At 43.4% G+C, this 24,520-nt stretch overlaps 1 pseudogene; it reads left to right on the top strand.

Moving 5' to 3' along the window:
• The first annotated feature begins 21,626 nt into the window (after positions 1-21,626).
• LOC118650527 lies at positions 21,627-24,307 on the top strand (annotated as a pseudogene).
• Positions 24,308-24,520: the final 213 nt, after the last annotated feature.

Raw genomic sequence — 24,520 nt, 5'->3', positions numbered from 1 at the left:
GCCAGCCTGATCGATGCCTAACTGCTCCCCTGCTGGCCCAATCACCCCCAACTGCCCTCCCCTGCCGTCCTGGTGGCCCCTAAACCCCTGCCAACCTGATCTCGCCCCCAACTGCCCTCCCCTGCCAGTCTGGTCGCCCCCAGATTCCCTTCCCTGCTGGCCTGATCACCCACAACTGCCCTCCCCTGCCAGCCATCTTGTGGCTGTGGGTGCCGCCATTTTTGAGGACATGGCAGTCAATTAGCATATTCCCTCATTGGCTGTGGACGCCGCCATCTTTGAGGGTGGGGCAGTCAATTAGCATATTCCCTCTTTATTAGACAGGATTAATGCCTTGTTAGCCACACATTGGTTTTTGCATACTACTAGTGTAATTATTGGTACATTTTTCTCCAGATATACCTATCATAAAGGATCCATCTTGGGCAAATACTTTCAAGAAAACCTCCCTGATAATTCTCCTGGTAAAATTACATTTAAATCTAATTTAGATGAACATTGTGTAGATATATAAATGGATGATAAAAAATTTTTTAAAAATACCTGGATATGATGGGAAAAGGCAGCCTGCTTCACCTGTCATAGTACATCTTGTCCTCAGACTCCTCAGCCATTTTCATGTGGCTGTATGTCTCAAAGGGAAAATAAATGGGTACCCATTTCAGAAATTATTGCGATTACTTGGTGAGTAAATATGTCTGCAACTATCTCAGCCTCCTTGTTTCAGACATTTATGCAAAACTCTGTGAAATACTCAAACTCTAGCTCATTGTGTGGTTACCTCTACCTTTTTAACTACTGCATGAGAAACTCAAAATTTTGTGGTCCATCTGGTTTACCCCAATCGCTCTCCGGCCATAGCTACCCAATAGCAAGAAGATTTCTGGTGAATTCAATAATATTGGCCCTCATCTACACTAATAAAAGAGAAACATGCAAATAAACCATCACTCCGCTACACCCACCAGCCAATCAGGAGCGAGTATTCAAATTAACCCAACTAAGATGGCTGCGGCTACAGAGCTGGAGTGAGCAGGAGGCTTGGGTTGCCCCTGGCAATAGAGGAAGCCAAGCTTCCCGCACATCCTGGCCCAGCCCTGGCCTCTGCTCAAGGCTACAAGGTTTCAATTATAGAAGATAAATAAATTCCAGATACCTGCTTCCAGCCGCCCTGGCCTCCACTCAAGGGGGCGCTGAAAAAAGAAAAGAAAAGATAAAAAGGAGAGGCTGGGATCTTGGGTTGCCAGGGGGCATGGCCAGCCTGAAAATGGCCATCTGCCCCTCACCCAGGCTGGCCAGGCATCCCAGCAGGACCCCCACCCTGATCCGGGACACCAGGGCAAACCAGCCGGCCCCCACCTGTGCACCAGGCCTCTATCTATACTAATAAAAGGGTAATATGCTAATTAGACTGGGAGACCTTCCAGGAGACCTTCCAGACATTCTTCTGGACAAAGCCATGGCAGGGCCGAGATAGAAGCAGTTAGAGGCCAAGAGGGGAGGGCAGCTGCGGGTGATCAGGCCAGGATGGGATGGCAGTTGCGGGTGATCAGGCTGATGGGTGGCAGGGCCATTGGGGGTAAGCAGACCAGCAGGGGGGCCAGTTGGGGGCAAGCAGGCCATCAGTCGGGGTCAGCTGGAGGTGATCAGGACAGTGGGGGGGGCAATTTGGAGTGAACAGGCCAGCAAGGGGGCAGTTGGGGGCGAGCAGGCCAGCAGGGGGACAGTTGGGGGCAAGCACATTGGCATGGGGGGCTGTTGGGGGTGATCAGGCTGGCTGGGGGGCATTTGGGGGCGAGCAGTTGAGGGCAAGCAGGCTGGCAGGCAGAGTGGTTGGAGCAATCAGGCAGGCAGGCAGGCAGGTGATTGGTTAGGAGCCAGCAGTCCTGGATTGTGAGAGGGATGTCTGACTGCCGGTTTAAGCCTGATCCCTGAAAGGCAGTAGGACCTCCTTCAAGGGGTCCCAGATTGGAGAGGGTGCAGGCCGGGCTGAGGGACAACCCCCACCCCATGCACGAATTTCGTGCACTGGACCACTAGTTAATAAATAAGAGGGGAATACTTGAAGAATTAGGGGCTGGCCTTGGTATTTTGAAACATGTTGAATTTGAAGTTAATAAATCATTTGTTAGAAAGGAAATGTTATTTCAAGAACAAGGAAAATAATTCCAAGTCAAAGGATGGGGGGTGGGGAGGGAAGATGAAACATCAGTTTGGAGGGTTGTAGTAAAAATTTTAAGAAATTTAGAAAAAAACCCAGGATCCAGTTCAGTTTAGTTCATGGGTGAAAAATAAAAACTTTGAAGACAATTTGCTGAACTAGAGTCTAATATCCACAACTAAAAGTAATCAATTAGTATTATTTAGATTGGCAAATACATTTTATAACTTCTAGAAGCATAGGAACTTTTACCGGCAAACACACTCACACTTTTATAGACACTTCTAATAAAATGTAAGACATTCATTAACAACTCCAAATCTATTTTCTAGCTTCTCTGTATTGAAAGGTGAACCAAATTAGGTGAACTTCTGCTTGGATGCCTAAGATTATTTGTTTATTTATTTACTTGTTATTTATTTTTATTTCAATAAGGATTACCTTCCAGAGACTTGCATTCTAAAAGATGGTCCAGATTAAGATTTGGTGGGCCTTGAATTGTTTCTGGAGCCATACCCCTGGACCTGTAAAGACTTCATTTGTAAAACAAGGACATGGGTTTCTAATATCTCAAGAATTGTGTTGCCAACCAAATGTTGGCAAAGAACTGATAAATTTATTCACCCATTTTTGGAATGTTTCTTTTTTTCACTGGGTATACTTATCTTTCAGGCTCTGTAGCAATTACAGGGAGATGTAGTTTACAGGTAGAACATAGTTTAGGGTCATCCCTGAGAGCCATAAAGACTTGGGTATATGGGATCTCCATCCATTTCCCTGGGACCAGTTGCAAGTCTTACAAAGGTCTGGGTTGCCTCTTGAGACCATAAAGGCTTCAATGTATAGGAATTCAGTTCATTTGCCCTGATGATGGCAGAGAAAATCTGGCTGGCCGGAGAACGATGTTATAATTAAGGCATCCATTCTCTGGACAGGCCTCCTGTTTCCTCAGTTTATATTGGAGTCATGCTGTATTGCAAAAGAAAACTAATATTGCCCTAGCTGGTTTGGCTCAGTGGAAAGAGTGTCGGCCTGCATACTGAAGGGTCTTGGGTTCTATTCTAGTCAAGGGCACATGCCTGGGTTGCGGGCTTGATCCCCAGTGGGGGGAGTGCAGGAGGCATCCAATCAATGATTCTCATCATTGATATATCTATCTCTCTCTCCCTCTGTTTTCCTCAAATCAATACAAATATATTTTTTTAAAAAGAAGATTAATCTCTTCTTCTTTAGGGTTTGGGATCAAATTTGACCAGTTGTTGAAGATGCATTCTAGGGGCTAGTCCTGAGGTTAATTTCCCATCTGGGAGAGAATAGAGGAGAATATGGGAAAAACAGGCATCCCCATTTTCCCCCTGTCTTTAGTGGGCTCAATGGAGAGAATCTCGTTTCATGTCTGTGTTTCTGGACTCAGCTAACCTTACCATGTAACCTGTCTCCAGTCTTGTGCCAGAGACCTTCTGTTCTTAAACTCACTAATAGGATCTCCTTCCTCTCTGACTCCTTGTTGATGGGGTTTGGGTGCACACCCTAGCCTTGAGCAACTGAGCTTGCCAATGCATCTCTCATCTTTCCAATACCCATTCCCCAAGATGCATAAGGAGGCCTATCAGGGCCAAGCCTGATATCAGGGACAAGATCTGTGAAATATGCCATGAGTATTTTAATAGGGATTGCATTGAATCTATAGATTACTTTGGAAAATATGGACATTTTAATGATGTTGATTCCACCAACCCATGAATACAGTATATTCTTCCACTTGTTTATATCCTCTTCTATCTCTTTTTCCAATATTCTATAGTTTTCTGAGTACAGGGTTTTTACCACGTTGGTTAAGTTTATTATTAAGTATCTTTATTTTTTTGTTGCAATGGTCAATGCGATTATTTGTTTAGTTTCTTTCTGAGAGTTCATTATCTATCTTACCTAATAATAGACAAACATGGTAATTGACCATACCCTCGCTATGCCTCCCATGGGCTAATCAGCACAATATGCAAATTAACCGCCAACAAAGATGCATATTAGGTTCCAAGCGGTGGAGCAAAGTCTGACGGTATGGGCCGGAGCACTGAGGCCTCACACCCTGGTGCCAGGCAGAGCAGCGAGGCCTCACAGCCTGGGGTGGGCATAGCAGCCAGGCCTCATGACCCCAGCACCAGGCAGAGCAGTGAGGCCTCATGGCCCCTGGATCGGCGGAGCAGCGAGGCCACACGGCCCCGGCGCCAGGCGGAGCAGCAAGGCCTCACAGCCCTGGGATCAGTGGAGCAGCGAGGCCTCCCGGCCCCAGGATCAGTGGAGCAGCAAGGGCACATGGCCCCAGGGCTGGCAGAGCAGTGAGGCCACACGGCCCTGGTGCCAGGCATAGCATAGAGGCCTCACAGCCCCGGGGCCTGCCGAGCAGTGAAGCCTGATGGCTCTGGGTGGCTCCAGCTGGAGCCCAGCCAGAGCGAAGGCCTGGGTCCTGGGTGCGGGAGGAAAACTGGTGCCAGGAACCAAGGGAAGGGAAGGCCTATTGCACGAATCTCTTCGCGCAACACACCTCTAGTATATATATAAAACCCTAATAAGCAAATAGACCGAACGGCAGAACAACCAAACAACTGAACAACTGGTCGCTATGATGTGTGCTGACCACCAGGGGGCACGTGCAGAACATGGCAGCCATTGGCAGCAGGAGGCAGAGTACAGAATGTGGCGGGCATCGGCCGCAGTGGGATGGTGGAGCAGGTGGGGGGGAGGGGGGATGCCAGACCAAGGCAGGGTGCCGGTCGTTGTCATCAGGGCGAGCCTCTGGTGGTTACTGAAAATTCTTTGCTCCCACGCCCTGTGGTCCAGCTGGGCTCTCGAACCTGCTGCCAGTGCTGGCCTCGCACCTGCTGCCGGCACCAGAGCTGCCGCTTGCACTCACTGTTGGCTTCCAGCGCCAGCCCCAATCACTTGGCACCATCAGCGGGTGTGAACAGCGGTTGCCAGCCCCCGACTACCCCTCAAGGCTTCTCCACCTACCCCTGCTCCTGAGGGGTGATCAGGTTCAGCAGCTGCCCTCACACCTGTGGCCGGCAATGGCTCCCACTGCCAGTGCTGGAGCCGCTACTCACAGCCACTGCTGGCGCCAGCCCTGCTTGCACCCATAGCCGGCACCGGAGCCACCACTCACACTCGCTGCCTGTGCCCGGCGCCAGTCCCAATTGTTCAGTGGTGTCAGCAGGTGTGAGTGGCGGCTGCCAGCCCCGATCACCCCTCCGGAGGAGGGGGAGGTGTAGAAGCCCTCAGGGGTGATCAGGGCTGGCAGCCACCACTCACACCCACTGCTGGTGCAGGACCCAATTGCTCCACACTGCCAGTGGGTTCAAGCGGGGCTGACACAGTCAGCGTGTGGGAGCAGTGGCAGCAGGAGTGGGGCTGCCAGCAGACAGGGGACCAGGAGCCACGACAGGAGGGCTCAGGCAGTGGGTGCAGAGGATGGGCTGAGACCTGCCCCTGTGCCCACCGCAGCCTCACAGCCTTTCAAGTTCCTTTCAAGGAGCATGAATTTGTGCACTGGGCCCCTAGTTGGTGTATAAAAATGCCAACAATTGCTGGGTGTTAATTTTGTATTGTGCTATGCTGCTAAATTCATTATTAAATCTATTAGTTTTTTGGTGGAGTCTTTTGGGTTTCCTATGTACAATATCATGTCATCTGAGAATAATGACAGTTTCATAACCTTCTTTCTTCCTATTTGGATGCCTTTTATTTCTTCTTGTCTGATCACTGTTGGTAGGACCTTCAGTACTATGTTGAATAAAAGTGATAAAAGTGGGCAACCCTGTCTTGTTCCAGTTTTTAGGTTTAGAAATGCTTTTAGTTTTTGCCCACTGAGTTTGATGCCGGCTGTAGGTTTTTCAGATATGGCCTTTATTATGTTGAGGTATGATCCCTCTATTTCCACTTTCCTTAGAGTTTTTATCAAAAAAGGGTGTTGGATTTTGTCAAATGCTTTTTCTGTGTCTATTGCTATGATCATGTGATTTTTGTCTTTCAGTTTGTTTAAGTGATGTATCACATTTATTGATTTGTACCAGCCTCACATCTCTGGAATAAATCCCACTTGGTTGTGGTGTATGATTTTTTTAAATATATTGCTGGATTCGATTTGCTAATGTTTTATTGAGAATTTTATAATCTAAGTTCATCAGGGATATTAGCCTACAATTCTCTTTTTTTTAATAGTGTCTTTATATATATATATTTTTTAATTAGGATAATGCTGGCCTCAAAAAGAGCTGAGAAGTGTTCTGAAGTGTTCCTTCTTTGAATATTTGATAAAACTCTTGTGTGAAGCCATCTGGGGCAGTTTTTCTTTTCTGGAATTTTTTTTTATTACTGCTTCTATTTCATCAGTTATTATCAGCCTATTCAGGTTTTCTTCTTCTTCCTGATTCAGTTTGGGATATTATATTTTTTTAAGGAATTTTTCAATTTCATCCACATTCTCCAGCTTCTTGGCATATAGTTGTTCATAGTATTTGCTTACAATCCTTTGTATTGCTGTGGGTCAGTTGTTATTTTACCTCTTTCATTTCTGATTTTATTTATTTGGGTCCTCTCTCTTTGTTTCTTGATGAGTTGGGCTAAAGGTACATCAATCTTGTTTATTTTTTCAAAGAACCAGCTCTTGGTTTCATTGATCTTTTGTTTTGTTTTTTAGTCTCTATGTCATTTATTTCCACTCTGATCTTTATTATTTTCTTCCTTCTATTCATTCTGGGCTTTTCTTGCTGTTCTCTTTCTAGAACGTTAAGTTGTAATGTTATATAGTTTATTAACAATTTTTCTTGTTTCTTGAGATAGGCCGGTAAGTGCAATGAACTTCCCTCTTAGGGCTGCTTTTGCTGTGCTGCATAGGCTTTGGGTTGCTGTGTGTTCATTTTCATTTTTTTCCAGGAAGTTTTTGATTTATTTTTTTATTTCATTTAGTGACACGTTCCTTGTTTAATAACATGCTATTTAGCCTCCATGTGTTTGAATGCTTTAGAGTGTTTTTATTGTACTTGATCTCTAGTTTCATGCCATTGTGATCTGAGAAGATGCTTGATATAATTTCAATCCTCTTGAATTTTTAGAGGCTTGTTTTGTGTACCAGCATGTGGTCTATCTTTAAGAATGTCCCATGTGCACTTGAGAAGAATGTATATTCTGTTTCTTTGGGGTGAAATGTTCTGTAAATGTCTATTAAATCCATTTGATCTTGTGTGCGGTTTAGGGTTGCTATTTCTTTGTTGATTTTTTGTCTGGAAGATATATCCAGTGATGTCAGTGGGGTGTTGAACTCCCCTACTATGATTGTATTGCTATCGATCTCTCCCTTTAAATCCTTCAGAACATTTTTATGTATTTGGGTGCTCCTATAGCGGGTGCATATATGTTTACCAGAGTTATATCCTCTTGTTGTATCTTCAGTATTATTAAATGGCCTCCATTGTCTCTTGTTATGGCCTTCATGTTGAAGTCTATTTTGTCAGGTATGAGTATTGCTTCCCCAGATTTTTTTAAATTGCATGGAAAATTTGTTTCTGTCCCTTCACTTTCATTCTATGTAAGTCTTTTGTTCTGAGGTGGTCTCTTGTAGTTATCATATATATAGGTCATATTTTCTTATCCATTTAGTTACTTTTTCTTTTAAATGGATCATTTAATCCAATTACATTTAAGGTTATTATTGACTAGAGGCCCGGTGCACAAAAATTTGTGCACTCGGGGGTAGGGGATCCCTCAGCCTGGCCTGTGCCCTTTCACAGTCTGGGACCCCTCGGGGGTGACCACTTGCTGGCTTAGGCCTACTCCCCTGGGGATTGGGCCTAAGATGGCAATCAGACATCCCTCTGGCAGCCCGGCAGCCCTCGGGGGATGTCCACTTGCCAGCAGGGAGCAGACCTAAGCTGCAGTCAGACATCCTTAGCGCTGCTGAGGAGGCAGGAGAGGCTCCCACCACCATTGCTGTACTGGCAGCCATCAGCCTGGTTTGTGGCTGAGCAGAGCTCCCCCCCTCTAAGAGTGCACTGACCACCAGAGGGCAGCTCCTGCATTGAGCATCTGCCCCCTGGTGGTCAGTGTGTGTCATAGTGGCCAGTCATTCCCAGTCTTTCTGCTGTTAGGGTCAGTTTGCATATTACCCTTTTAGTATATAGGATAGAGGCCTGGTGCACGGGTGGGGGCTGGCTGGTTTGCCCTGAAGGGTGTCCTGGATCAGGGTGAGGGTCCCACTTGGGTGCCTGGCCAGCCTGGATGAGGAGCTTATGGCTGTTTTCAGCTGGTCACACATTCTTCAGGGTGGTGGTCCCCACTGGGGTGCCTGGCCAGCATGGATGACAGGCTGATGGCTGTTTACAGCTGGTCATACCCCCTTCAGGGTGGGGGTCACCACTGGGGTGCCTGGGCAGCCTGGTTGAGGGGCTCAGGGCTGTTTTCAGGCTGGTGGGCGACTGAAGCTCCCAGCCTCTTTTTTTTTTCTTTTTTTTTTTTCTGGGATTTATTTACCTTCTATAGCTGTCACTGGAGTTGAGAGCCGACTCCAGCTTTGAGGCCGTTGCAGGCTGAAAGCAGGTATCTGGGTTTGTTTAGCTTCTATAATTGAAACTCTGTTGCCATCACTGGTGCTCTAAGCTCTGAGCCCGCTGCTGGCTGAAAGCAGATATCTGGGTTTGTTTAGCGTCTATAATTGCAACATTGTTGCATCGGAGCTCAGAGCTGGGCCGCAGCAGGCGGGGAACCTTGGCTTCCTCCATCACTGGAGCAAGGAAGCCTCATGTTCGCTTCAGCTGCGTGGCTGCCGACCACCATCTTTGTTGGCAGTTAATTTGCATATCCTGCTCATTAGCCAATAGGAAGTGCAGTGGAGGTATGGTTAATTACCATGTTTGTCTATTATTAGACTAGAGGCCCGGTGGACAAAAATTTGTGCACTGGTGTGTGGGGGGGTCTCTCAGCCCCACTTGTGCCCTCTCACAGTCTGGGACCCCTCAGGAGATAACGACCTGCTGGCTTAGGCCTGCTCCCGGGTGGCAGAGGGCAGACCCAATCCCTAGGTGCAGCCCCTGGTCGGGCTCAGAGCAGGGCCAATTGGGGAGTTGGGGCGCCGCCCCCTGTCATGCACAGAGCAGGGCGGATCAGGAAGTTGCAATGCCACTACAAGTCACACTCAGGGTAGGTCCAATTGGGCAGTTGGGGCGCCACCCCCTGTCACACTCAAGGCAGGGTCGATGGGGAGGTTGTGGCGCCACCCCGTCATGCACAGAGCAGGGCCAATGAGGGGGTTGGGGCGCTGCCGCCTGTCACACACAGAGCAGGGCCGATCAGGGGTTGGGGCACCTTCCCCTGTCATGAACAGAACAGGGTGGATAGGGAGGTTGTGGCCCCGCACCCTGTCACACACGGAGCCACAGGGCGATCAAAGAGTTTCGGCGCTGCTCCCTGTCATGCTGCTCCAGGGGCCCGAAGGCCTTGCAGCTCCGCTGACCCCAGTGTTGGGAGGCCTCGCTGCTCTGCTGATCTCAGTGCTGGGAGGCTCTGCTGATTCTGGTTCCAGGAGGCCTCACGGCTCCTCTGATCCCGGGGTGTGAGGCCTCGCGGCTCCACTGATCCTGGGTTCAGGAGGCCTCACGGCTCTGCTGATCCCGGTGCTGGGAGGCATATTACCCTTTTACTATATAGGATAGAGGCCTGGTGCACGGGTGGGGGCCGGCTAGTTTGCCCTGAAGTGTGTCCTGGATCAGGGTGGGGGTCCCACTTGGGTGCCTGGCCAGCCTGGATGAGGGGATGATGGCTGTTTGCAGCTGCTCACACCCCCTTCAGGGTGGGGGTCCCCACTGGGGTGCCTGGACAGTCTGGGTGAGGGGCTGAGGGCCGTTTTCAGGCTGGTGGGTGACTGAAGCTCCCAACCTCTACTTTTTTCTTTTTTTTTTCTCTTTTATTCTGGGATTTATTTACCTTCTATGGCTGTCACTGGATCTGAGAGCTGGCTTTAGCTCTGAGGCTCAGCTCCAGCTCTGAGACCTTGGCTGCTGAAAGCAGGTATCTGGTTTGTTTGGCTTCTATAATTGAATCACTGTTGCAACTCCAGCTCGGCCAGCTGGTTGAAAGCATGGGGTTTGTTTAGCTTCTATAATTGCAACATTGTTTCTTAGAGTGCAAGCTCAGAGCCCAGCAGCGGCAGGTGGGGAACCTTGGCTTCCTCCTTCACTGGAGCAAACAAGCCTCCTGTTTGCTTCAGCTGCCTGGCTGCCGGCCGCCATCTTGGTTGGTAGTTAATTTGCATATCGCCTTGATTAGCCAATGGGAAGCATGTTGGAGGTATGGTTAATTACCATGTTTGTCTATTATTAGATAGTATAGGATAGGCTCTTGTTTGTTGCCATTTTTGTTCTTTATGCCTGTGTTCCTCCCTCTCTTTCCATTTCTTCTTCTTATAATAGTCCCTTTAGCATTTCTTGCATTGCTGGTTTGGTGGTAATAAGCTCCTTTAGCATTTTTGTTTTGTTTTGTTTTGTTTTGTTTTTGTCTGCAAAGCTCCTAATTTCAACTTCATTTTGAATGATAGTCTTGCTGGATAGAGTAGTTTTGGATTCAGTCCCTTACTTTTCATTACTTTGTATACTTCATGCCACTCCCTTCTGGCCTAAAATGTTTCTATTGAGTCTAATGGGAATTCCCTTGTAGGTAACTTTCTGTCTCTCTCTTGCAGTTAAGATTCTTTCTTTGTCCTTAACATCTGACATTTTAATTATGATGGGTCTTGGTGTGAGTCTTTTTGGGTTCATCTTGATTGGGACTCTCTGTGCTTCCTGGACTCATGTGACTTTTATCTTCACCAGGTAAGGGAAGTTTTCTGTCATTATTTCTTCAAACAGACTCTGTATTACTTGCTCAGCTTCTTTTCTTTCTGGCAGCCCTATTATGTCGATTTTGTTTCGTTTCATGTTGTCTCAAAGCTCCCTTAAGCTCTCCTCCTGCTTTTTAACTTTTTTAAAATTCAGTTGATGCTCTGCATGGGTGTTTTTACCTACCTTGTCTTCTAACTCACAGATTCTGTCCTAAGCTTCTAGTGTACTGTTGAATCCTTCCAAGTTCTTTATTATAGCTATGTCACACTTCATTTACTCTTGATTCTTTTTTCAAATTGATTGCAAAGAGGAAGGGAGGAAAGAGTGATAGAAACATCAATGATTAGAATCATTGATTGGCTGCCTCCTGTACACCCCCTACTGGGGATGGAGCCTGCAACCCAGGCATGTTCCCTGACTGGGAATCTAATCATGACCTCCTGGTTCATAGGTCAATGCACAACGGCACTAAGTCATGCCGGCCAGGCTCCTCTTGATTCTTATTCATGTTGGTGTTTTTCTCATTCAACTCCTTATAATTTTCATTAAGTTGCCTGTAATGTTCATTGAGATGTTTGAGCATCCTTATAAACATTAGTTGAATTCTTTATCCAAAATATTATTTGCCTCCATTTGATTGAGCTCCTTTTCTGATAATCCCTCCTTTCCTTTCATTTTTGGGTTGTTTCTTTGTCTTCCATTTTAGCAGCCTGGTAATCTGGGGAGCCAGGTGAGGTGGGCTGGTTTGTGGGGGAGAGTCTGTGTATTCAGAGATGACTGACTGGTCACACCAGGTCACAGTGGTGATGCTGGTCTGGTGGTACCTGGTTAGGTGCATCCAGTCTCTGTGGCAGGTCTTTGAGTCCAGGGAGTGTCAGGTCATATCTCAGCTGTGGGGCTGTGAGCATCTGTTAGTGGCCTAGGGGAGCTGGGGCAGGGTTGCTCTCCACAGCCTCCTCCCCCAGAGGACCCAGTGGCTCAAAATGGTGTGCTCTTCCCTGAAGTGGAGAGAAATACCTGGCCAAGTAGCACTCCACAGTGGCAGCTCCTCTACCTGGAGCACCCCAGTAATCACCCTAAGCTTCCTCTCCCACAAACAGATCCTCTCTCTCTCTCTCTCTCTCTCTCTCTCTCTCTCTCTCTCTCTCTCTCGTTCACTCATTCACACACCCACACTCTCAACCTGCCCATGCCATGTTCTGCTTTCTCCTTTTTCTGCCCATTTTTAAAATTGGATTGCTTATTTGGTGTTGAGTTGTATGAGTTTTTTTGTATATTTTGGATATTAACCCCTTGTCAGAGCTGTTTGCAAATATATTCTCCCAGTCAGATAGTTGCCTTTTTATTTTGTTTGTGGTTTCTTTTGCTATTCAGAAGCCATCAAAATTTCAATGACATCTTTTTAAAAAAATATTTTTATTGATTTCAGAGAAGAAGTGAGAGGGAAAGAGAGAGAGAAACATCAATGATGAGAGAGAATCATTGATTGGCTGCCTCCTGCATGCCCCCCACTGGGGATCAAGCCCACAACCCAGGCATATGCCCCTGACCAGAAACAAACCTGTGACCCTTCAGTCTGCAGACTGACGCTCTATCCACTGAGTTAAGCCGGCTAGGGCCCAATGACATCTTTTAAATATGGAGAACAAAAATCATTAGATTTGTATGGAACCATAAAAGACCTTGAATAGCTAAAGCAATCCTGAGGGGAAAAAAAGAGAATAAAGCTGGAGTTATCACAGTCCCTGACTTCAAATGATACCACAAAGAGACCATAATCAAAGCAACATGGTATTGGCAGAAAAACAGACACACAACAATGGAACATAATTGAAAGTCCAGAAATAAACACACATTTATATGGGTAAATAAAAGCCTCTTCAGTAAATGGTGCTGAGACAATTGGAAAGCCACATGCAGGAGACTGAAACTAGAATACAGTTTGTCCCTATGTACAAAAATTAATTCAAAATGGATCAAATATATAAATATAGGACCTGAAACAATAAATTACATAGAAGAAAATATAGGTACTAAATTTATGGACCTTGGTCTTAGAGAAGATTTTATTAATTTCACCCCAAAAGCAAGGGAAGTAAAGAAAAATAAATAAATGGGACTATATCATAGTAGTTGATTCACTGTATTTTTAAATATATTTGTCTTTACAAATGATATTTTAAAATATATTTTCTTATTTCTGAGTATAACATTTTTTTCTGCATAAAAAAGACCCTTTAACATTTCTTGTAAAGCCAATTTAGTGGTGGTGAACTACTTTAGCATGCTTTTCTCTGAAGTTTTATCTCTCCTTTAATTCTGAATAATAACCTTGCCAGGTATAGTATTATATGTTGTGGGTTCCTTCCTTTCAGTACTTAAATATTTTCTGCCACTCTCATGAGACCTCTAAAATTGCTGCTGAGAAGTAATCTGATATCCTTATGAGGTGTCCATTGTATATGACCTTTTGTTTCCTTCTTACTGTCTTCAGGATTTCTTTTATCTTTAAGTATTACCATTTAATTATGCTTTGCCTTAGTGTAGCACTCTTTGGTTTTATCTTCTATGGAATTCTCTGTCCTTTATGGACCTGGATGTCTGTTTCCTTTCCCAGGTTACAAAGGTTTCCAGCCATTATTTATTCAACTATCCTTTCTGCCCATTTCTCTCTCTCATTTTCTTCTGGAATCCCTATAAGTTGATGTTTTCTCAGAAGTCCCTTATATCATCTTCATTTCTAAATAATTCTTTTTTTATTTTGCTGTTTGATACAGTGATTTTTACTAGATAGTCTTCCAGTTGGTTAATTGGTTGTACTGTATTAACTAACCTTCTGTCAATTACTTGCAATATAGACTTCATTTTAGTTATTGTATTTTTATCTCTGCTTGGTTCTTTATTATATGTTCTCTTTGTTGAAATACTCTCTGAATTTCTCTATTCTATTCTAAAATTTGATGAGCATCCTTATGACCATTTCTTTTATCTCTGTTTCATTAGGGTTTTTCCCTAAGATGTCTTCTTTTTTATTCCTTTTGGGCATATTCTTCTGCATCCCCATTTTGTTTAATTTTTGGTGTCTATTTCCATGAGTTATATTAGCGCTCTCTCTCAATGTTAAAGTCAAAGTGGTCTTGTGAAGCAGTAGCCTTTGTTTGAATTGTTTTTCAGGTGGTTTGGGGAGGTAGGATGGAGTTGAGGTTGGCACCAGTGGTGCCTGGGGTTCCACCTGGCAAGAAGGAATGGGTTGCAGCAGGGAAGCCTGGTGTGTATGAGCTTCTATGAACTCTGGTTAAGGTTGGATAGCCCTCTGGGTACCCACATCAGAGCCTGGATGATTCTTCTCTTGATCTGGGCAGGGCTGCCTGGTGTGCAAGTAAGAAACATGCTCTATTGTTTTAATTGACAGCTACACATATAGGCTGGGGAACCTGTAAACTCATGTGCCTTAGCACTATTTCATCTCCCTCTTACTCTGGGAAAGGCTTTATTTTGTGTGAATGAAACTCCAAACTGTTTTCTACAAAGGCTGCACTAGTTTGCATTCCCAATTGCAAGGTACCAGCATTCCATTTTCTCCACATCCTTGCCAACACTTGTTGTTTGTTGATTTGTTGATGATAGACATGCTAGCAGGTGTGAGGTGGTACCTCATTGTTTTGATTTGCATCTCTCGAATGATTAGTGAGTTTGAACATTTTTGTCATATGCCTTTTGGCCTTCTGTATGTCCATATTGGAGAAGTATCTATTTAGGTCCTTTGCCCAGTTTTTAATTGGAATATCTTCCTTTTGTTAAGTTGTATGAGTTCCCTATAGATTTTGGAAGTTAACCCCTTATCGGATGTATCATTGGCAAATATGTTCTCCCATGGAGTGGGCTCTCCTATTATTTTATTGATAGTATCTTTTGCTGTGCAGAAGCTTTTTATTTTGATGTAGTCCCATTTGTTTATTTTCTCTTTAATTTTCATTGTCCTAGGAGATGTAACCATAAACATATTGCTAGGAGAGATGTCTGAGAGTTTTCTGCCAATGGTTTCTTCTAGGATTTTTATGGTTTCACAACTTACAGTTAAGTCTTTTATCCATTTTGAGTTTATTTTTGTGTATGGTGTAAGTTGATGGTATAATTTCATTTTTTTGCATGTTTCTGTTCTTATTTTCCCAACACCATTTATTGAAGAGACTGTCTTGACACCATTGTGTGCTCTTGCCTTCTTTGTCAAATATTAATTGAGCATAATGGTTTGGGTCGATTTATGGGTTCTCTGTTCTGTTCCATTGGTCTATATGCCTGTTCTTGTGCCAGTGCCTGAATGTTTTGAGTACAGTGGCTTTGTAGTATAACTTGACACCTGGTATTATAATCCCTCCAACATTGTTCTTGTTTCTCAAGATTGCTGTGGTTATTCGGGATCTTTTTTGATTCCATAGAAATTTTTGGAATATTTGTTCTAAGTCTGTTAAATAAGCTGTTGGTATTTTGATAGGGTTTGCATTGAATCTATAGATTGCTTTGGGTAATATGGCAATTTAATGATGCTGAGTCTACCAATCCATAAACATAGTATATTCTTTCACTTGCATATATCTATCTCTATCTCTTTTTTCAATGTCCTGTAGTTTTCCAAGTACAAGTCTTTTACCTTCTTGATTAAGTTTATCCCTAAATATCTAAATTTTTTGTTGTAATGGTAAATGGGGTCGTTTGTTTGGTTTCCCTTTCTGAGAGTTCATTATTGGTGTATAAAAATGCCATAGATTGCCCTGACCAGTTTGGCTCAGCGGATAGTGCGTGGCCTGTGGACTGAAGGGTCCCGGGTTCGATCCCGGTCAAGGGCATGTACCTTGGTTGTGGGCACATCCCCAGTGGGGGGTGTGCAGGAGGCAGCTGATCAATGTTTCTCTCTCATCGATGCTTCTAACTCTCTATCCTTTCCCTTCCTCTCTGTAAAAAATTCAATAAAATATATTTTTTTAAAAATGCTATCGATTTCAGGGTATTAATTTTATATCCTGCTACATTGCTGAATTCATTTATTAAATCTAATAGTTTTCTGATGGAGTCTTTAGGGTTTTCTATGTACAATATCATGTCATCTGTAAATAGTGTTCAGTTTTATTTCCTCCTTTCTAATTTGGATGCCTTTTATTTCTTCTTATCTGATCACTATGGTTCCACTTCTAGTACTATGTCAAACAGGAGTGGTGAAAGTGGGCATTCCTGTCTTGTTCTTGCTCTTATAGGAAATGGTTTTAGCTTTTGTCTATTGAGAATGATGTTCACTGTAGGTTTGTCATATGTAGCTTTTATTATGTTGAGGTATGATCCCTCTATTTCCACTTTTTGAGAAATTTTATCAAAAAAGCGTGTTGGATTTTGTCAAATGCTTTTTTTTACATCTATTGATATGGTCATGTGGTTTTCATCTCTCAGTTTGTTTATGTGATGTATCACAACTATTGATTTGTGGATATTTTACCAGCCTTGCATTCTTGGAATAAATCCCACTTGTTCATGGTCTAAGATCTCTCTACTGCATTGCTGGATCCATTTGCTAGAATTTTATTAAGGATTTTAACATCTATGTTCATCAGGGATATTGGTCTATAATTTTCTTTGTAGCGACTATATTTGGTTTTGGAATTAGGGTAACGCTGTCTTCATAAAAAGAGCTTGGAAGTGTTTAATCTTTCTGAATATTTTGGAAGAGTTTGAGGAGGGAAGGTGTTAGTTCTTCTTTGAATGTTTGTAAAACTCCCCTGTGAAGCCATCCAAACCAGGGCTTTTCTTTGCTGGGAGTTTTTTATTTTTTATTTTTATTACTGTTTCTATTTCATCAGTAGTTATCACTCTACTCAGGTTTTCTGATTCTTGCTGATTGAGTTTTGGAAGATTGTATTTTTCTAGGAATATGTCCATTTGGTCAAGGTTGTCCAGTTTATATGAGTAGAGTTGTTCATAGTATTTTTTATGATCATTTTTATCTCTGTGGGGTCTGTTGTTACTTCAACTCTTTCATTTATAATTTTGTTTATTTGGATTCTCTTTGTTTCTTGGTGAGTTTGGCAAGAGGTTCATCAATCTTGTTTATCCTTTCAAAGAACCAGCTCTTGGTTTTATTGATTTTTTTCTATGTCATTTATTTCTGCTCTGAGCTTTATTATTTCCTTTCTTCTACTTACTCTGGGTTTTTCAAGTTGCTCTCTTTCTAATTCTTTAAGTTGTAGGATTAGATCACTTATTTCAAGTTTTTCTTTTTATTTTATTTTATTTTATTTTTTTTGAGGTAGGCCTGTAGTGCTATGGACTTCCCTCTGAGGATTGCTTTCACTGTATCCCATGGATTTTTTGGTTGTTGTGCTTTCTTCATTGTCATTTGTTTTCAGGATGCTTTTTATTTATTATTTAATCTCTTTGGTAACCTATTCATTGTTTAATAGCATGTTTTTTAGCCTCCATATGTTTTATTGCTTATTATTGTTTTTATTGTGGTTGATTTCTAATTTCATGCCATTGTGATCTGAGAAGATGCTTGATATGATTTTAATCTTCTTGTCTATATACTAACATGTGGTCTGTCTTTGAAAATATCCCATGTGCACTTAAGACGAATGTATATTCTGTAGCTTTGGGGTGAAATGTTTTGAAGATGTCAATTATTTTCATCTGATATAGTGAGTCATTTGGGATTGCTGTTTCCTTCTTGATTTTTTGTCTAGAAAATTTTTCCAATGATGTCAATGGATTATTAAAGCCTCCTACTATGTCTTGCTGTTGATCTATCTCTCCCTTGATATATTCCAGAAGTTTTTCTATGTATTTGGATGCTCCTGCATTGGGTGCATATATGTTTACCAGAGTTATATTCTCTTGTATCAATCCCTTTAGAACTATAAAATGGTCTTCATTATCTCTTGTTATGGCCTTCACTTTGAGGTCTATTTTGTCAGATATAAAAGTACCCCAGCTTTTTTTTTTTCATTTCTATTTGCCTGAAGAATTTTTTTCCCATCCCTTCACTTTCAGTTTGTGTGAGTCATTTGTTCTAAGGTGAGTCTCTTGTAGACAGCATATACATGGGTCATGTTTTCTTATCCATTCAGCTATGCTGTGTCTTTTGATTGGAGAATTTATTCCATTTACTTTTAAGGTTATTATTAATAGATACTTGTTTGTTGCCATTTTTGTTCTTTATGCCTGTGTTCCTTCCTCCTTTTCTTTTTCTTCTTTAAATCAGTCCTTTTAGCATTTCTTGTGTTGCTGGCTTGGTGGCAATAAACTCCCTTAGCCTTTCTATGTCTGTGAAGCTCTTGATTTCACCTTTAATTTTGTATGACAGCCTTGCTGGATGGAGTATGCTTGGATTCAGCCCCTTTCTTTGCATCACTTTGTATTCTACATTCCAATCCCTTCTGACCTGACAGGTTTCTGTTGAGAAATTAGTTGATAGTCTAATAGAAATCCCTTGTAGGTAACTTTCCATCTCTCTCTGGCAGCCTTTAAGATTCTTAATTTGTCATTGATGTTTGCCATTTAATTACAATGTGTCTTGATGTTGGTCTCTTTAGGTTTATCTTGGTTAAGACCTGTGTGCTATGCTTTTTGGACTTATGTGATTTTTTTTCCCCCAAAGTCAGGGAATTTTTCTGTCATTTCCTCAAACAGATTTTCTATTTCTTGCTCAGTTTCCTCTACTTATGGCACCCCTATTATGTGGCTTTTGTTTTGTTTCATGTTGTCCCAAAGCTCCCTTAGGCTCTCCTCTTGCTTTTTAAGTTTTTTTTTTTTTTCAGTTGCTATTCTGCATGGGTATTTTTTAATTTTTCTACCTTGTCATCTAACATGCTAATTTGGTCCTCAGCTTCTTCCAGTTTTCTTTTGAGACCTTCCATTGTGTTCATTACTGCAGCTATGTCATTCTTCATTTCCTCTTGATTCTTATTCATGTTGGTGAAATTCTCATTCAACTCCTTGTAATTCTCATTGAATTGTGTGTATTTTTCATCCAGATGTTTGAGCAACCTTCTAACCATCCCTCTTAATTCTTTCTCTAACAAATTACTTACCTCCATTTCATTTAATTCCTTTTCTGGCGATTCCTCTTTTTCTGTCCTTTGGGTATTGTTTCTTCATCTCCCCATTTTTGCTGTCCTGTTGTAATTTTTTCTAGATCCAACTGCTATGCTACCCAGGTTCTTTTGGGGGTGGTCCTAAGGAGTACACCCTCTCAGTCCCATGTAGTTGGTGATTTGTGGGATTCGGTGGTGCAGTCTCTCAGATCTCCTGAGCTGGGTGATCTGGTGGAGCCCACTACTTGAGTTATTTGGGTTATCCTGATATAGTTGGGGCTTGAATGTTAGTTTCTCATCTGTGGATGAATTTTTATCACAGGTTGACCATGTGATTCACCCCTGGCTCATAGTGCAAGCTGTTGTGGATGTTCTTGTGGTTCTGGCTCTTGTGGCAAGGAAAGCCTGAGGTCTCACTGGCTTGTGGATCACTGTGGGGTCCTGGAGTCCATGGCCTGGGTGATGGGGGTCCTAGGGCCAGTGGCTGGTGTAGTAAGACTCTAGCTGGTGTGGTGTGACTCTTGACAGGGTGACATTACTCTGTAAATCACTGAGAGGGTCCCAGAGCCTGTGTTGGGGGGGGGGGCGGCAGGTACAGGCATCTGGGAGTCTGCAGATGATGTAGCAGGACTCTAGCCAGGGTGGGTTCACTCTACTAATCACGAAGGGCACCAGGAGCCAGCAGCCAGGAAAGTGGTAGTCTTCGGATCTGCTGCTGGAGCAGTATGCCCTTGGCTGGAAAGATGTACACTCAGCAACTCTCCAAGGGGTCCAGAATGCTGTGACCAGGGAAGCAGGAATTGTAGGGTCTGCTGCTGGAGCAGCACCACTGAGGGGTCCAGGAGCTGACGGCTAGGAAGGCAGGCATCCCGGGTTCTGTGGGTCTGCGGTTGTGGCAGCACGACTTTGGCTGGAGTGTCTGCAGGGTCCCAGGTGGTGTCCAAGGTGAGTCTGGGTGGTGGTGAGGCTGGGCTCCTAGTTGCGGCTCCTCTCCCCTTTAAGATGTCATGGTTTCTGTTCCAGAGCCATGCAACCAAGGGAGTGCCTGCAGCGGTAGCAGGGGCTCCCCATCCTGTTCTGTCAGCCCGCCCTGAGACTCCTGCAAGATCTAACTGTCCTTCACTCACACATGCACACACTACACATGTCCACACATGCCCCTTTTACTCCTTACTCACTTACATTCTCTCCCTCACTGCTGTCCTGCCGGCTCCCATCTTCTTCTCCAGGAAATAAAATCTTTAGATAGCTCTTCCCTTCAATAAAAATCAGAACTACCTGACTAATGCTGGGAAAGCTGGAATCTGGGAGAATCTATACTAATAATAGCCTAGGTGGTCGTCACGCCCTCATGCCATGATGCCCTCATGCTGTCACAAGAAGGCTGAGTGTGCAGTGCGTGTGCACGGGTGGGTGGGGCCTGGAGGTCCCTCAGCTGTGCGCCACAGAGGCAGGCCGGTGGCCACTCCACATGGTGAGGTCTGGGGGTCCCGTGGCTGCACATGCAGTGGAGGTGGGACTCGTGGCTCCGGCCTACCTCTTTGGGGAAATCCATTGAGGAGCCCCGGGGTCCCAGGTCTCACGCAATTTCGCACGCTGGGTCACTAGTATAAGATAAAATTTTAGGTACTCCATTTACCAGTTTACAGAAGAACATACTTGTCCTTCCTCTTGCAGGGGTGGGGCCGTACATCAGCCTTCATCTCTCAACCAGTGGGCTTGCTAAATCATTACCAAAAACACATGGCACTCAAGGCTTAGGCTATTTAAGTCAGGACAGAAAACTCAAACACGAAATATTTTCAGAAACTTTTCTGTATCTCTTTTATTAACCTGCCAAGATAGAAATTTCTCTGTCAACATAATTTTTGCTTGCTTGTAACTTTGTAATATCTCTGTTGGAAAAATAAAAACCCCAGACACCCATGGGGGAGCAATTGAGGCAGGCTTCATTTGAATGGGTATGAGTGTGGGTCTGTCAGGGAGCCAAGGGACTCTCTAGACTTCCAGGCAGAGTTTGTCAGTACCAGGGCTGAGCTGAGGTGCCAGGTACCATGAGGTGCCCATATGTAAGAGATTATGGCATCTTTCATCCTGTCCCCAACCCTCCTCCTCTGTGACAGCTACCAGTCTGTTCCCTGTGTTTCTATTTTGTTTGTCAGTTTATTTTGTTCATTAGATTCCAAATATAAGTGAGATCACATGATATTTCTCTTTCTCTGACTGGTTTACTTAACTTAGCATAATAATCTATGGCCAAATCCCCCAAAACATATATACATAACACATAGACACAGACAACAGTGTGCTGATAGCCAGAGGGAAAAGGGGTGGGAGCTTAGTGGAGGTGGGCAAGGGGGGATGGGGATGGAAAGAGATTTTATTTGAGGTGATCACGCAGGATGCAATGTGCAGATGTTTTATTCACTTGTACAATTGTAACATGTATAGTTTTGTCAACCAATGCCACCCAACAAATTTAATTAAAACATAATCAATAAATAAAACAAAAAAGAAATTATGGTATCTGAAACCAACAATGTTAAAAAATTGAACTTTTGTGATACTATTGAGGATAAGTCCATTGATCTTATTAAAAAAAGAACTCTAATTTCAATAATAAGAACATGAAGGGGGTTAAGAAATCTCCAAAAGAGTTGATTGCTTACATAAACGAAACAGTTGGATAAGCGGTGAAAAGCCCAGATAAACTATGTAAGGTTGCTTACCACAGAGGACTTATTCGTCAACCTTTTTCAAATCCTTGTTAGAAAAAGAAATATTCCCTAGAAGTGGGGGCTGTGACATGGCCAATAATGATAATAAACCAGCTTGTGCAGCCTACCTGCCTGAAAAATTACACCATGATAATCGAACATATTTACCGAACTCCAGTGATTCTGCTTTTTATTTTTATTTTTTTAATTAAATCTTTATTGTTCAGATTATTACAGTTGCTCCTCTTCCCCCCCCCATAACTCCCCTTTTTCCAGTTACCAACCCACCCTCCGCCCTCACTCCGAACCCACTGTCCTCATTCATAGATGCACGATTTTTGTCCAGTCTCTTCCCGCATCTCCCACACCCCTTTCCCCCCCAAGAATAGTCAGTCCATTCCCTTTCTATGTCCCTGATTCTATTATAATCACCAGTTCATTCTGTTCATCAGATTATTTATTCACTTGATTCTTAGATTCACTTGTCGATAGATGCATATTTGTTGTTCATAATTAGTATCTTTACCTTTTTCTTCTTCTTCCTCTTCTTAAAGGATACCTTTCAGCATTTCATAGAATACTGGTTTGGTGGTGATGAACTCCTTTAGCTTTTTCTTATCTGTGAAGCTCTTTATCTGACCTTCAAATCTGAATGATAGCTTTGTTGGATAAAGTAATCTTGGTTGTAGGTTCTTGGTATTCATCAGTTTGAATATTTCTTGCCACTCCCTCCTGGCCTGCAAAGTTTCTGTTGAGAAATCAGCTGACAGTCGTATGGGTATTCCCTTGTAGGTAACTGAGTTTCTTTCTCTTGCTGCTTTTAAGATTCTCTCTTTGTCTTTTGCTCTTGGCATTTTAATTATGATGTGTCTTGGTGTGGTCTTCTTTGGATTCCTTTTGTTTGGGGTTCTCTGCACTTCCTGGACCTGTAAGTCTATTTCTTTCACCAGGTAGGGGAAGTTTTCTATCATTATTTCTTCAAATAGGTTTTCAATATCTTGCTCTCTCTCATCTTCTGGCACCCCTATAATTCTGATGTTGGTACGCTTGAAGCTGTCCCAGAGGCTCCTTACACTATCTTCATATTTTTGGATTCTTTTTTCATTTTGCTTTTCCAGTTGGGTGTTTTTTGCTTCTTCGCATTTCAAATCTTTGACTTGATTCTTGCGCTCCTCTGGTCTGCTGTTGGGAGTCTGTATAGTATTCTTTATTTCAGCCAGTGTATGCTTAATTTCTAGTTGGTTCTTTATCACAACATCGAGGGTCTCATTAGATTTCTTGTAGATCTCATTAAGTTTATCGGCGGCTTCTAGACAGTTCTTGAGAGACCTTAAAAGTGTGGTTCTGAACTCTATATCTTCCATTGACAATTTTGTCCTGTTTCTTTGTCTCCGCATTTTTTTTATGCTTTCTTGGTGCACCCCCTAGTGGTCTTTGTGCGTAGTCCTCCTGTAGTTAAGCCTTGATTGTTGTAGTTAATACTGGGGGGATTTGACCCTCAGGCCAACTGGCTGTGAGAGTCAGCTGTGTCTGCAGTGGGAAAACTTCTGTCCTCTGGTGAGGTGCTAATCTAGCCTTTGCCTGAGGCTATCTGGCAAATGGCTCTGTGCAGAGCTTGGGCAGGGCAGGTCTCAAGGGATCAACAGGGCGGGTCTCAAGGGATCAACAGGGCAGGTGGAGGGAGCAGTTATGGCTGCTCTCAGTCCCGTCCCCAGCGGCTCTGACTCTCAGAGTCCCAGCAACCGCTGCAAACCTCAGAGAGAAAGCTGCTCTCACGTTCCGACTGATGCCAGACAGTCCCGCTTCTCCCGTTTGAGTCTGGGTCCCTAGAGACTCGCCCGGAACTGGAGCTCAGAGCCTGAGACTCCCTCCCGATTGAAAACGACAACCGCGACCTCAGCCACCAGCCCGCTCTGCGTGCACCTCCGCACCTTTGTATTTTCCACACTGCGCCTCCTCTGATTCTTGATATGCTGTTTTCTTTCCTTCTAGTTGAAGAATTTCCCCTCAGCCAGCCTTCCTGTGGTTCTGGGTGATGTCCGTTCCGTCTTTTAGTTGTATTTTTGAAGTGGTTTTTTGAGGCAGCAAACTCCGGTGTTTACCTATGCCGCCATCTTGGTTCTCTCGATTCTGCTTTTCACAGACAGAATGCCCATCATCAAAATACAGTTTTGTGTTTTTAATCTGAGGTTTATCTGGACCATGAAACAACAGTACATGTTTTATTTAGCAGGAATTTAAGACTGAATTTAGCTTTAACTCTCTGGAAAAAGATAAATATAAGTAAACTTGTAGCTTATTTGGTGAGGATAGAAGACCGTATAATGGTGGTGGATTGCCTCCCTGTACTTAATAATATTTTCACAGGAAGAAGAATAATACATCTCACTTGGCTGCTGTGTAGACTTGTTGCCTCTAGTAAAGTCACTACTTAAAACCAAATCTGAAGAATATATTAAGTGGACTGTAGGAGCAAGAAAATAATCTTACTTTGGTTCCAGTATATACTGGGTATATATGCTTATTTATGACAGTTACATTGAAAGACTAAAGACCATTTGGTTATTTAAAACATGCTTAGACTATATAATTTCTGAAAACTTCTCATTAAAAACTCTGAACTGTGGAAGAAAGCAAAACCCCTTTTAAAGCCACATAAGGAGCCCTAGTTGGTTTGGCTCAGTGGATAGAACGTTG

The sequence above is a fragment of the Myotis myotis genome, unplaced genomic scaffold (assembly GCF_014108235.1).
Source record: "Myotis myotis isolate mMyoMyo1 unplaced genomic scaffold, mMyoMyo1.p scaffold_m19_p_3, whole genome shotgun sequence".
In the NCBI taxonomy this organism is placed as follows: domain Eukaryota; kingdom Metazoa; phylum Chordata; class Mammalia; order Chiroptera; family Vespertilionidae; genus Myotis; species Myotis myotis.
Note: the sequence above shows the minus strand (reverse complement) of the source record. Positions and strands in the feature narration are given on the sequence as shown.